Source organism: Rhipicephalus microplus, chromosome 1, assembly GCF_043290135.1.
Source record: "Rhipicephalus microplus isolate Deutch F79 chromosome 1, USDA_Rmic, whole genome shotgun sequence".
NCBI classification, from domain to species: Eukaryota; Metazoa; Arthropoda; class Arachnida; order Ixodida; family Ixodidae; genus Rhipicephalus; species Rhipicephalus microplus.
Window position 1 is genome coordinate 211,147,106 of NC_134700.1, and position 11,412 is coordinate 211,158,517.

The 11,412-nt window shown below is 45.8% G+C and overlaps 1 non-coding gene across 1 annotated transcript; it reads right to left on the reverse strand.

The window, feature by feature from the left end:
• Positions 1 to 9,709: 9,709 nt before the first annotated feature.
• TRNAP-CGG (transfer RNA proline (anticodon CGG)) lies at positions 9,710 to 9,781 on the reverse strand. Its single transcript has one exon. It is a non-coding gene; the product is annotated as a tRNA-Pro (tRNA).
• Positions 9,782 to 11,412: the final 1,631 nt, after the last annotated feature.

Consider the following 11,412-nt stretch of genomic DNA (forward strand, 5'->3'; position numbering starts at 1 on the left):
GAACCTAATAATATCCTCTATATGTTTCGTCATATAATTGCCAGTTCTCATTATTGTCTAACGAAGAGAACGCCCCTTCAAGTTTACCCTTTTTTCATTCATAGCCGGGGTCTCGGTCTGGCAGACTTAATGCCTTAAGGAAGTATTCGAGGGATCAATGGTCAGCAGCCAGTCCGTAATATTGCGCGCTAAGTGACGCCAACAGGCAAATGAGTGTTCCACAATCACCTCAGTGACAACAGATCGTACCAACAAGCTCCCATATTTCAATGCACAGACATACCCTACTGCAGGCGTTTGTCCTGCAGTAGACGTGGTCAACGACGACGATGATGATGGCATACTCCATAAAGTGGGCGGGGGGATAGCCGCCATGGTTGCTCAGAGCATAGGACGAGTTATTCGAATGACGCAGGTTCGGTCTCTGTCCACGGCAAGTAATCTATTCGTACACTTTTCTTTCCTCACAACTAGATTACAATTACTTCTAACAACATCTCTTATACTTTCCTTGGCATGATTCTCTGTAAGTTCTCATTATTATTCTGCCTGACAAAGTTTAACAAAATTAACGAAGATGACTTTTTTCGCAAGACATGCAATAGCGATAATTGGTTCCCGTTCCCTTGACTAATTTTATGTAGCTCGTCTTCTATTTCTTGTGATACGCTCTTATAAACAGAAAAATAAACAGTGGCAAGTTCAGAGCTCTCCATGTCTACTCTATGCTCGTCCTCGTTCCATACGCTGCGAAACGTTGAAATCATTCTAAACCAATTAACCCAATGCTCAGCCTTAGTGCACTTTAACATTATGGAAGCCTTCCTGGATAGTAACCCCACTATTTATTTCTGCACTAGCCTTTAGCCAAGAAAGAGGACTATCGCCGAACTTGGGCGTGATTATCTCAGTCAAGTGTATTTACTGAGCACATAAGGAAGTAGCGCTAGACACAAGGCAATACTATAGACGGTCAGCGCCTTGTCTGTCAATCTATTAACCTCACTTTAATACTATCTGTTCAAGTATTAACCAACAGCTTAGTAGGATGCGCTCAGACATTTAACGAGTACCTATAATTTTCGAAGAGCTTGTGTTTCTTAACGTACCGTCTACATCGGAACACACGAGTTTTTCCATAGCAAGATTTGTTCCCCTTCTATTGCTGCAATTATAACCACAACACTCGCGCTATTAGCTCGTATCAGTGCAACGCTGCAGTTGCCAAGTCACTATGGTGAGTGTTGGGTATACGGTTATATTTCGGCATGACTATGGTAACCTTTTGAGAGGACCATGGCAGAGATTAAATCAGCTAGAAGCAGTTTTTGTGTGTGTGTGTTCAAAACGACTCGTGCAGATATGAGAAAGTGCTTACTCGAGGAATTTCCATGAGGACGCCCACCAGGCGATATTCTGTTGAAGTGGCACATGGTGTGTTGTGAAGACAAAGCTTCTGGGGAGAAGTGATGTGAATGAACTTATTAATCCCTCGAGTCTCAATGTACACACTCGGATGCAAGTGGTGTTTTGTCGGTTCATGGGTCTAGTGGCTAAGAGAGAGCATGATAAATGAACACGATAAAGCATGGTAAAGTAGCATGATAAATGAGCTTGTATATATTAATGTTAAAAACTACGCACACAAACACTGACACGAGAGGAGTCAAGACACCAATGCGGATTGCAATACTGCCCAACGAAAAGCTTTTCTACGTCCCCGTATTTACTTATTCCTTATTTGCTGCTTAAGACTGCAGTCAACCACACGACTGAATCAACGGCTTTATTCTATGGCTCCACAAACGAGCCACACTCCAACTATAATGGCAAAAGTATGACTTGCTTTCTTTAAATGTATACAACCGAAACAAATCACACACAAATCTTGAATATATGATTTATGTAAAAAGTAATGATGACAGACTGCCCAGTAATTAAAAAAATTACTCATTAGAATTAATTGCTATACCTCAATAAACAAAGCTGAAACTTTCTTGGAATGTAATATTCAATCTCATGAAAACTGGTAGACAATTTTCTCCTTCCCAGACAGTGTCAGAATTTGTGCGGAAAAAATGTTAAATAAACATTCGTCAAAAATAAAAAAAGGCCAACCTTAAAGGCTCCTTTTGGTTAGTCAGAACATTAGAACTAACTCACAAGAGACATGGAAATCATAAGGGATGTTATTTCTATTGACTATGATGTAAATCTTGAAAAAGTGGACGAAAAGAACTTGCACCTAGCAGGAATCGAACCCGCGGCCTTCAAATAATGCGTCCGATGTTCTATCAAACGAAATACAGCGGAAAGCATCCTCTCGTCCTCTTTATGCAATAGATATATGCATACAAACCTGGTAGCGTTAGTCAGCACCGCTGATAGCTACGACGCAGCTGTGGAAGACTTGCTGCCTGCTGGCATCACGAAGCACGCGTGATGTTTACGAACTTGCAGCTGACCAATAATCCCTCGTATATACCAGCATAAGACATCCAGTCAACCAAAACGAAACTCCTGCTACGAACGAAAGTAGAAATTTCTGGGTTCGTTTTTCCTATATATGTTAAGCACAACGTGGAGTATAGAACAAAATTAGACTCGCACCTCAGCGACACGTAAGAGCCATAAATTTAGAGAAAGATTTCATATCCAGGTTCTGAGATTGCTGTTAGCATATGTGCACAACCAACATAAGAAAACCCGTTGAATGTACACATTGCACGAGAATATACCGTTCACAGCATAATCGACTGCGGCCACCAGTATGTAAGCTCGGCTGTGCACCTGCGTCAGTAAACTCACGGAAAGTTAGCAATGGTTACTTTTGAAGTACGGTAAGAGACCAGCACAAAATAAACAGGTAATATAACGTATTTTAAGAAGTGCCACGCAAGACAGACTAGCTACCCCGTGGCGAACGCGGATGCAAGGCAACGAGACGCACCCCAAAACCGAAATGCTATCAACAAAATGCACGCGCCCAACATGGCCGCGGCAACCGAAAAGCCCAAGTTTCAGACTGCGGGATTATCAAAAAAACGAGTAAGACGTCAAGTCACTATACGGTGCTTAGGGAGCACGTCGACACCTTTGGACAAGATAACATTTCACACAACGACGGCTGCCAATAACAAAGCTTGAAGCAATGCGGTCCTCTGCTCACTGTTGCACTCACGGAAATACAAGAGTCATGCATACTCGATGCAATGCTGGTAGCACGACCATCTTGAAGACGTCGTCGGTGATAATACAGAATATACTCAGGAGTGGCACGGGGTGTATCAGTTCGTATATCTACAGCGTCAACACTCCTGGAACAAAAGCAAAACTCATAAAAGATAAGTACGCGTAAAAATATAAATACAGCCTCACGAATAATGCTTGAGCGCTAAGCCACAGTTGGTTCATGCGCACTTATCTAACAGCCAAGTTCGAGCTGCATAATCAAGAGGGCAAAGTGTCAGCATGTGCAAAGGAATCACGTAAACCACGGAAAAGACACCAGCTAGAATGGGCGAGTGAACGAACGCGAGTGAACTTCAAGCGCATGGACGCCGTGTTGCGACCGGCGAAAAACACATTACGCACCAGCAACGATATTGGCACGAAATGATGGCTGCAGTCGAGCCACGGAGATTCAGGGTCGGGTCCATACCTCCCGTTGACACAGGCCTAACTAAGCGACTTATGCTAACCGCGAGAGCCTGCTTTGCGCTTCAGGGAGGTAGACCTTTGGTGGCACTATTGAAAGAACCCTCTCGGTAAAGTTCCACGCGAACCTAAATTTCGGTTGTACTGTGAATCTATAGCGAATGATGTTCGGCGAACAACGCCCAAACACATATAGCCACCCTGTCATGATAGGGGGCTCATGAATTTGATGCCGAAGACGAAGCTCCCAGTGGTCCTCCAACGGAAGGTGACGTTGTAAGTGGTGCGCAAATCCATTAGTCCAGGTAAAGTCAACAGGTAAAGTCCACACACACTCGCAAAAAAAAAGGTTGAAACACGACTCGTCCGTGTTGCGACTATCGCACGCTCCGTGCCTGAAGCAAGCCATTCCACATGGCGCCGACGAACTGCAGTCCACAGAATACGCAGCGTGACCGGCAGCGAATGAAGAACAAAGGAGGGCAGCCCACGTGTAACATCTTTTTTTTTTTTAACGGAGATTCTCAGATATTCGTGCATGTGCTGCTGCAGCCGCATCTCGTGGTGCCATAACTTCATGGGATCGTTCTTTGCCCTCGTATCAGCGATGATCTGCGCGCGGCGTACTACGGAGAAAAGAAATAAAAAAATGTACAAAAAATCGCAGAATAAGGCTCACACGGTGCACGATCTTCAGATTGAAAAAAGACGGAAGCGCCTAAACAGCAGAGCTGAAGCAGTTGGATCGCTTCCATGCGGTCGTCTTTTCGCGTAAACCCTGGGCTTTTGAAATTCAACCCCATAACTGACATGGCTTGTAATTATGTTAAGACCATGAGCAAATAATGAAGATATCCATATTTGCAATTACTGCTTTGCCTTTTGCCGTGCCGCCATTTGTTCTTTTTTTATCTGTTGCAATCAAATACCACGTATACGTTCAGTATCTTTCACTCATTCCTCAAGTTCGCCGTTTTGGTACATGGCTACCGCGTTCCGCTGATGTCCCCAAGGGAGCGGGTTTGATCTGGGCCGTGACGGTTCCATTGAGATGCATAGTGCGTTAAACACTGAATTTCCGGAGCAGTAAGTACGGCGTGCTTCTCAATCATTTCGGGTTTCGGCTCGTGAAATGAAAGATATAGATATAGTGAAGCTCGGGCACGAGTGCCTGTGGGGCTTAGTAGAAGAGAAGATCGAAGGGAACAACCTGCCTATCGGTAATTTTTCTATGGTATCTCCATTATTCCAAATCTGAACAGTGATTTTTAAAACCACTCGATTCTTGGCCAATATCTCATAGTGGGTATGCGCCCCGACCAATAGGTGAACAACAACAACTACAGCAACGGCTGTTCTCTGAGTCCCATTCAATAAAATGGCGTAGTCAGCGAAGAAGTTTTACGCCCCGGCTTCGTCGTCCCGGACATCCGCGAACGTGCGGCCGCCGTAAGCGCACCTTGAGGACAGCGTCCACGCCTCCTTGGCAGCTGTTCACCTGCCGCCCCTGCCACCACCGTTCCGGTATGGCGTCAAAGACTCCTCGGCAGCTCCAGTACACAACTTACAAGGAACGCGGTCCACGCGTCCTAAGCCATAGATTCAGCCGCGAGCACTGGAACCACTACGTACTGGGCGAACCCCACCCAAGGTGCTAGGGGCACCTCAACCGACAGCAGCGCTGAGTTCTAGGGTGCCCTGACGCAATTGTCCCACCAGCTCGTCTATTTGGCGTCGTCGAGTTCCGGATTCTGTCTGCCCCGTCACCATATAACGCTCTCTCGGAAGTGCCGGAGTTCCGAGGCTTCTAGGATGATGCTGATAACACCATCAGTTCTCGCCATGTCTGGCGGTCGTGCCGAGGCGTGACACAACTACGATGGCATCATGCTACTGACCTTGCTGGAATAGAGGGCCAGGCTCAGCGTTGTTTTCGGCCGAATCCACCATGGAACATGCATGCCGAACCAGACGAATACCGAGGAGCACGTCCTCGAGGCTGCACTTAAACACTGTGGCTCATCGACAAGTATACTTTGACTTAATTCCTCACAACACCTGGCTCCGCTGGTTTTCACATCCAGTCAAGAGAAACGACCTCCCGCCGAGCTTCGATAACTGGGCCGATAACGTGGCACCAGCCCATGCACGACATCGAACCGCCCAATACCCAACGCGGCCTCTTCCTACGGTAGGAGTCCGCGTCTGTGGAATCACCGAGCTCACAGCAGTTGTACAAACAGGAGCTCCACGTACTGTTCTACAAAGACATCATGCCCTGGTCACCCTACAGCCTTGGTCCGATGGAACCTTGTGTGGCCGCGGCGGGGGCGTGTTGCCTGTCGGTGCACTGGATCTGCAGATGCACACTGAAGCCGGGAGCAAGGTTCTTGTCGCCGTTGCTGTCATCGAGAACTTGCATGTGGACATAGATGTGGGAGCTGATTACTTCTTGTCAGATGAAGCTCAGCTCATTATAGATGGTGGCTTAGTGAAGCTCCGCTGCTTGACACCGAGCATTTTCTCGTGTTTGAAATCCCTAGTTGAGCAACCGCAGTCACAGGCATCTAGCAACGAGATCCCCCTTGTGACCAGCTGAATGGAGACCTGCCTACGTCACGGCATATCATTTGCCGAATGTGCGAGTGCTTTCCTCAATAAATCCGTGGCTTCCGACGGCCCACGCTGCAAGGAGGCACATCTTGAGCTCCCACACTGGCACCAGGAAGCCGAGCATGGTGACTGCGTGGGAGCTCCAGGAGGCCAAGCATGAGGCGCAAACTCTTCCCCATAAATACAGTGACCCAAAACAGTGAGGGGGTGCTGCGATTAACCATATTGCCCTCCCCCCCGTTAAGGAACCCTGCGCACGCCTATGTGAACTGCCAACTGCATCCACCCATCTGATTAAGGCAGTTGATGCTCGTGCACCTCGCCTCGCTCACGTGTTTGAGCGTTGCGTCGCTTTTTATTTATTTATTTATTTATCCTCAAAGGTTCTGTATGAAACTACATGAGGTGTGCGCGACATGAAAAAAAACATGTGGGGCACGTGGCATTCGGGAGTGTCTGGATATATGACGTCTTCGATAAAGGTCTGATGAATTGCACCGTCGTACTTCTATACGGGGAAGAGCCATCTGCTGAAGCGATGCAGTACAATGAACCACTTCCCTATTGCCAAAACGGGCTGCCTCTTATGGTAACTTTTAGCACAAAATAAGCACGAGAGACGGACGTTGCAACTGTGCAGCAGGCGTATGCTGGGAGTGCTTTCAGCTCGCACTTCCTGTACCTTGTCAGGCTCACCTTAAGTAAATAAGGTATAGGGAAAGACCTGTGTTTTTCTAATGTAATCCTTAAGCACATGCACAGATGGAAGAACCTCCACTCAACCCCTCGCCTTGAAAGCTTCCCGTTTAATACGCTCCTTGCACATACGGCAGCGTGCGATGTGTATGAGGCCGGTAGTACGGATCCACTTTATCCGCTTCGCTCCTAGTCGCTATTCACCCACTGGTACCATGTATACTTCGAACACTCAGATAGTGTTAGTGTCAATTATATGGTGGTTTTGGGACATCAAACACCACATGTCAATCAGTGTTACAGTTGTGATATGCAACACGCCGCCAAAACAAAGCAAGGAGTAACTGAAACTTGTCAGCACAAGGAAGAGAGCATGTATTCATCAAGAGCTCCGCACTTGATGGTTCTGAGCTATCGTATTCTGTTATCGTATGCTGCCGTCGTTGTCCCATGGCGCTTATCTTCATGCAGACAAAAGCAACTCTTGGAAATTGTGCAGAGGACACACAATTTGTAACAGCATCTCTATATAGCCAACTCCTCTGCTACAAAGATGCTTGGCGCGTCAGGCACAAAACGCCTGTTTTCCGTTTCCCTTTTTAATAGTTTCTAATGTAGGCGGTTCCTAGCGCTCCTTGTGGTAGCCACTTGCAACCTACATGCATGCATGCGTGCTCCACCACCCCCGACACCACAAGACCCATAATTTTTCAAGGCATTGATGGATATATCGATGCTATAGCGTCCCCTTTATAACAGGGTGGTGACAAGCGTGCCACCGGGCTCGACAAAAAAAAAAACGTTTTCCTATTTTTGAAATTGCTCTAATGCACTAATTGATTATATTCAGTAAATATATCTTACTCTAGAAAAGAAACGCAAATTGACTGCCCAACTCTGTGCCCTTTACGTCAGAATGTTCTTATTTTTCTCACTACTTATTTTGGTCCAGTTATACTAGTTTTCTGCCAGCAATACTCTAAAAATCTCTTACGTATTCCCATCAGGGGCGCTTTCAGCTTTCCATTGTCATCCGTAAAACTCAAATTCGCGCCCAACCGTACACCTTGATGTATATCTCCACATTGAACCACAATATGCTCTGTCGTTGTTTTCTTATTATGCATTTTCCTTCTTTGCTAAATCTTGCTTTATAACCGTGCCTTCTATAAGGCAACCCTATCTCGCTTCAAACAGTTAAACGCTTCCCCTTAAATTATGATGAAATGCCGCCTTGCTTATCTTATTTCTGCCCTTTTTGTAGTTATTCAGTGTCAGTTCTTTTTTTTTACCATCGCTGTCATCCAGTATAATTTTCCTTCACTCTTCTGACTTTTCATTTAATGCTCTTTGTCTCCATACCCTTCACACTGCCAGCCGTATACTTAACAGAGCCTCAGAGTTCTCTTTCTTCACTGTGTGTCAGCGCTTTCCCTATAAAAATAACGGAACACTTTCTCTGCCTTTCCACTCTCTATCATATTCGTTGCCTCGCTTGGAACCTTATTTTGCCGCGAATTTCGCCTAAAAGCTTGTCCATCCCTTATCGCCCTTTACATCTTCAATTGCCGTCTTCCCGTGAGCGCCCAACGCAAAAGCGTCCCGCTGTCCTTTCATCTACATCCATTCCTGATAGCACTTCTGACCTCATGCACACCACTGAACTCCCAAAAGTAAGCACGGAACCATTACACCTCTGCACAATCCTCGAAGCACCTCGTACCTATTGTATCGCCCCAACGCGCTGTACTTCATTACTGCAGCATTCCTCTTTGCCTTTGCTTCCGATGTTCTTTTTTGTAACTCACAAGAGTGGAAGCTTGGGCTAGTTGGTGCGTATTCATTCTTTTTTGTACATTCATACATATATCACCCTCATTTATCCATACTACGACGTGCTTGTATTCGCTTACCCCTGGTATTCCTTGCGTGTGTTGACACCACTTGATCGTTGGGTAGTGCAGAACGGGGCGCCAAAATAGCGCATAAGAGGGTAGAACTGGGGGTCGTCTCTCGACAAGCGACCACAACTCAACGCAGGGCGGCTGCAATGGTTTAGCGAGTGACGCAGCAGACATATTTCTAGAGGAGACGTCATATAGAGTATTGTACTGCATTGGGGGCTGGACAGGGAAGTGAGGGTGAGAAGAAGGGAAACCAGGAAGGGATAGAGCATAAAGTACAGCACAGCCTTGCATGTCATTATGCAGGAAAGGCGAAGAGATAAGAATAATTATTGGAGTTTAACATCCCAAAACCACGATACAATTCTGAGAGACACCATAGTGAAGGGCTCCGAAAAGTTTGACCATCTGGTGTTCTTTAACGTGCACCTAAATCTAAGCACACGGGCCTCAAGCATTTTCGTCTCCATAGCGGCTGCGATTCGATCCTGCGACCTGCGGGTCAGCACCATAACCTTACTAGATAACCAAAAGATAGAGCTGCGTGAGTATGCTATTTTAGAAGGGCGAGACAGGTTACCAAGGTTGAGAAATAAATAAAAGATGGGGGAGAGTGTAAAGTATAGCATATTAATCTGTAGGTCACTATTTCCTAAATATCAGTCCCACAGGACTGCAGTAAAGTTGTCATGTCACAACACCGAAAGAAGCCTATAGGTGATGTTAGATTTTTTGAAGTTGTGGTGCGCAACCTCGAACTAAATTGCGAGATTGTTTGACGTTCGTCGAAGGCTAAGCAGACAGGAGCTCGTCAAAGCACAATATGGTAAAAAAAATTTGGGCTCGTCCGGGATTTGAACCCGGGACCTCTCGCACCCGAAGCGAGAATCATACCCCTAGACCAACGAGCCGACAACGGTTTCTGCAAATGCATATCCATTCTTTTTTTTTTTATCATGCCACAAACGGCGTAAACTACCATAGCAGGAATACTATGGGTAGTGTTGAAATATTTCGGGGGCCTACACTTAGCTCGCTACGCTAGAAAAGAGCACTTCATATAAATTAAAGCAACATGTTGTGGCTGAGCGTACGTTGCAATCTTTGACAGTTTGGCATTTTGCTTGGAATGACAGGTGTCGACGCGTCCTCCCGTGGCGTTGGAGTCCGCGACTAATCTTGTCATGCCTCGAGCCAAATGGCTCGCCCGTTCATTCCCCTCCACTTCTAAGTGCGCCTGGAACCAGCGCTGTCGTTCGATGCCTCTTGTTTGGGGATCACAGCTCGGTCAATTTCAGTGAAAAATGTATCCATACAGCGCGAATCAGGAGGTTTTATGAATAGCCATACTGTGTTTTTTACGACGTGATTTGTTGTTAGTTGTGAAGCACTAAAAACAATTAAGTACCTGCAGAGACTAGGCGAGAGAACGGCTACTACTATTACCGTCAGCACATAAGTTCTGCTCCACTTATTGTTAGAGCCATGCGCGGTGATTGCCTCACCTGTATCTAAAGCGGGGACCTCCGGTTCGCCGCCGAACATCCAGTTAGTTTTTATTCCAAAATAAATCACTAAAAATGTTTAAGCTGTACTACACGGTTTCGGTTCAAAATATTAGTTCTCAGTATTTATTTATTTACTCATTTATTCGTATGATATGTTAGATATGATAATAAATCACGTGTTTACTCACGATGTAGACCAATTAGCTCTCAGAACAATTATTGAAAATAATCAAACGCATTCACTGCAAGAGCAAGAACAGCGGGGACGTTGTAGCCTTTGGTAAAGAAGACCTTAATGACACGCGGGGCCTTCGTGCTGCATTTCGGCAGCGCTGAGAGGTAGCAAGAAAAGGCACCGGGACGAGCTTAACGTGCTCACAGACTGTCTCAACTAGAATAATGCCCGAGGCACGTACCAGCGAGCACCAGTATTTAAACACTCACTTTTTCTATTGTACAGGAAGGGCATGTCTTATTAAAAGCAAACAGCTGTTCTTGAAAAAAATTTTCACAGTTTGGCCAAATGCTCTCTAAGCAGGATAAAAGAAGAAAACAGATTCCAAAGAAATGGAGTCTATTACCCAGACGTGACGGTGCTTCAGCTGACACTCTTCATTGAACAAACGATAACCTGCTGAGAGCACGTCCGCAAAATAACCTCAAGACCGAGCTAAAGGAGCACCGAGTTCAGTAGTGAATGGGCGAAATGGAAGAGCGTAGGATGCGCAACGAACACGTGTGAACACATGACTTAAGAAGGGAGCCACCCAGTAACACTTATTAGATAGATTTAGCCAAGTTGCCCAGCTTTCCATGCAGTTCAAAGCAAAAGAGCATTAATATGCCACTACATGGCACAATGAGAAACGATTTGTCTATGATGCATAAGAACAACATGCAAATAGATTGACCAATTTCACTGCAGTCGTATATGGTGGCGAAATACAAGAATGACAAAACGATGCACCAGACATTACGCTAGTGCAACTCAACAATATGTATCTCTAACAATATGACAGTCACTAGAAACACTA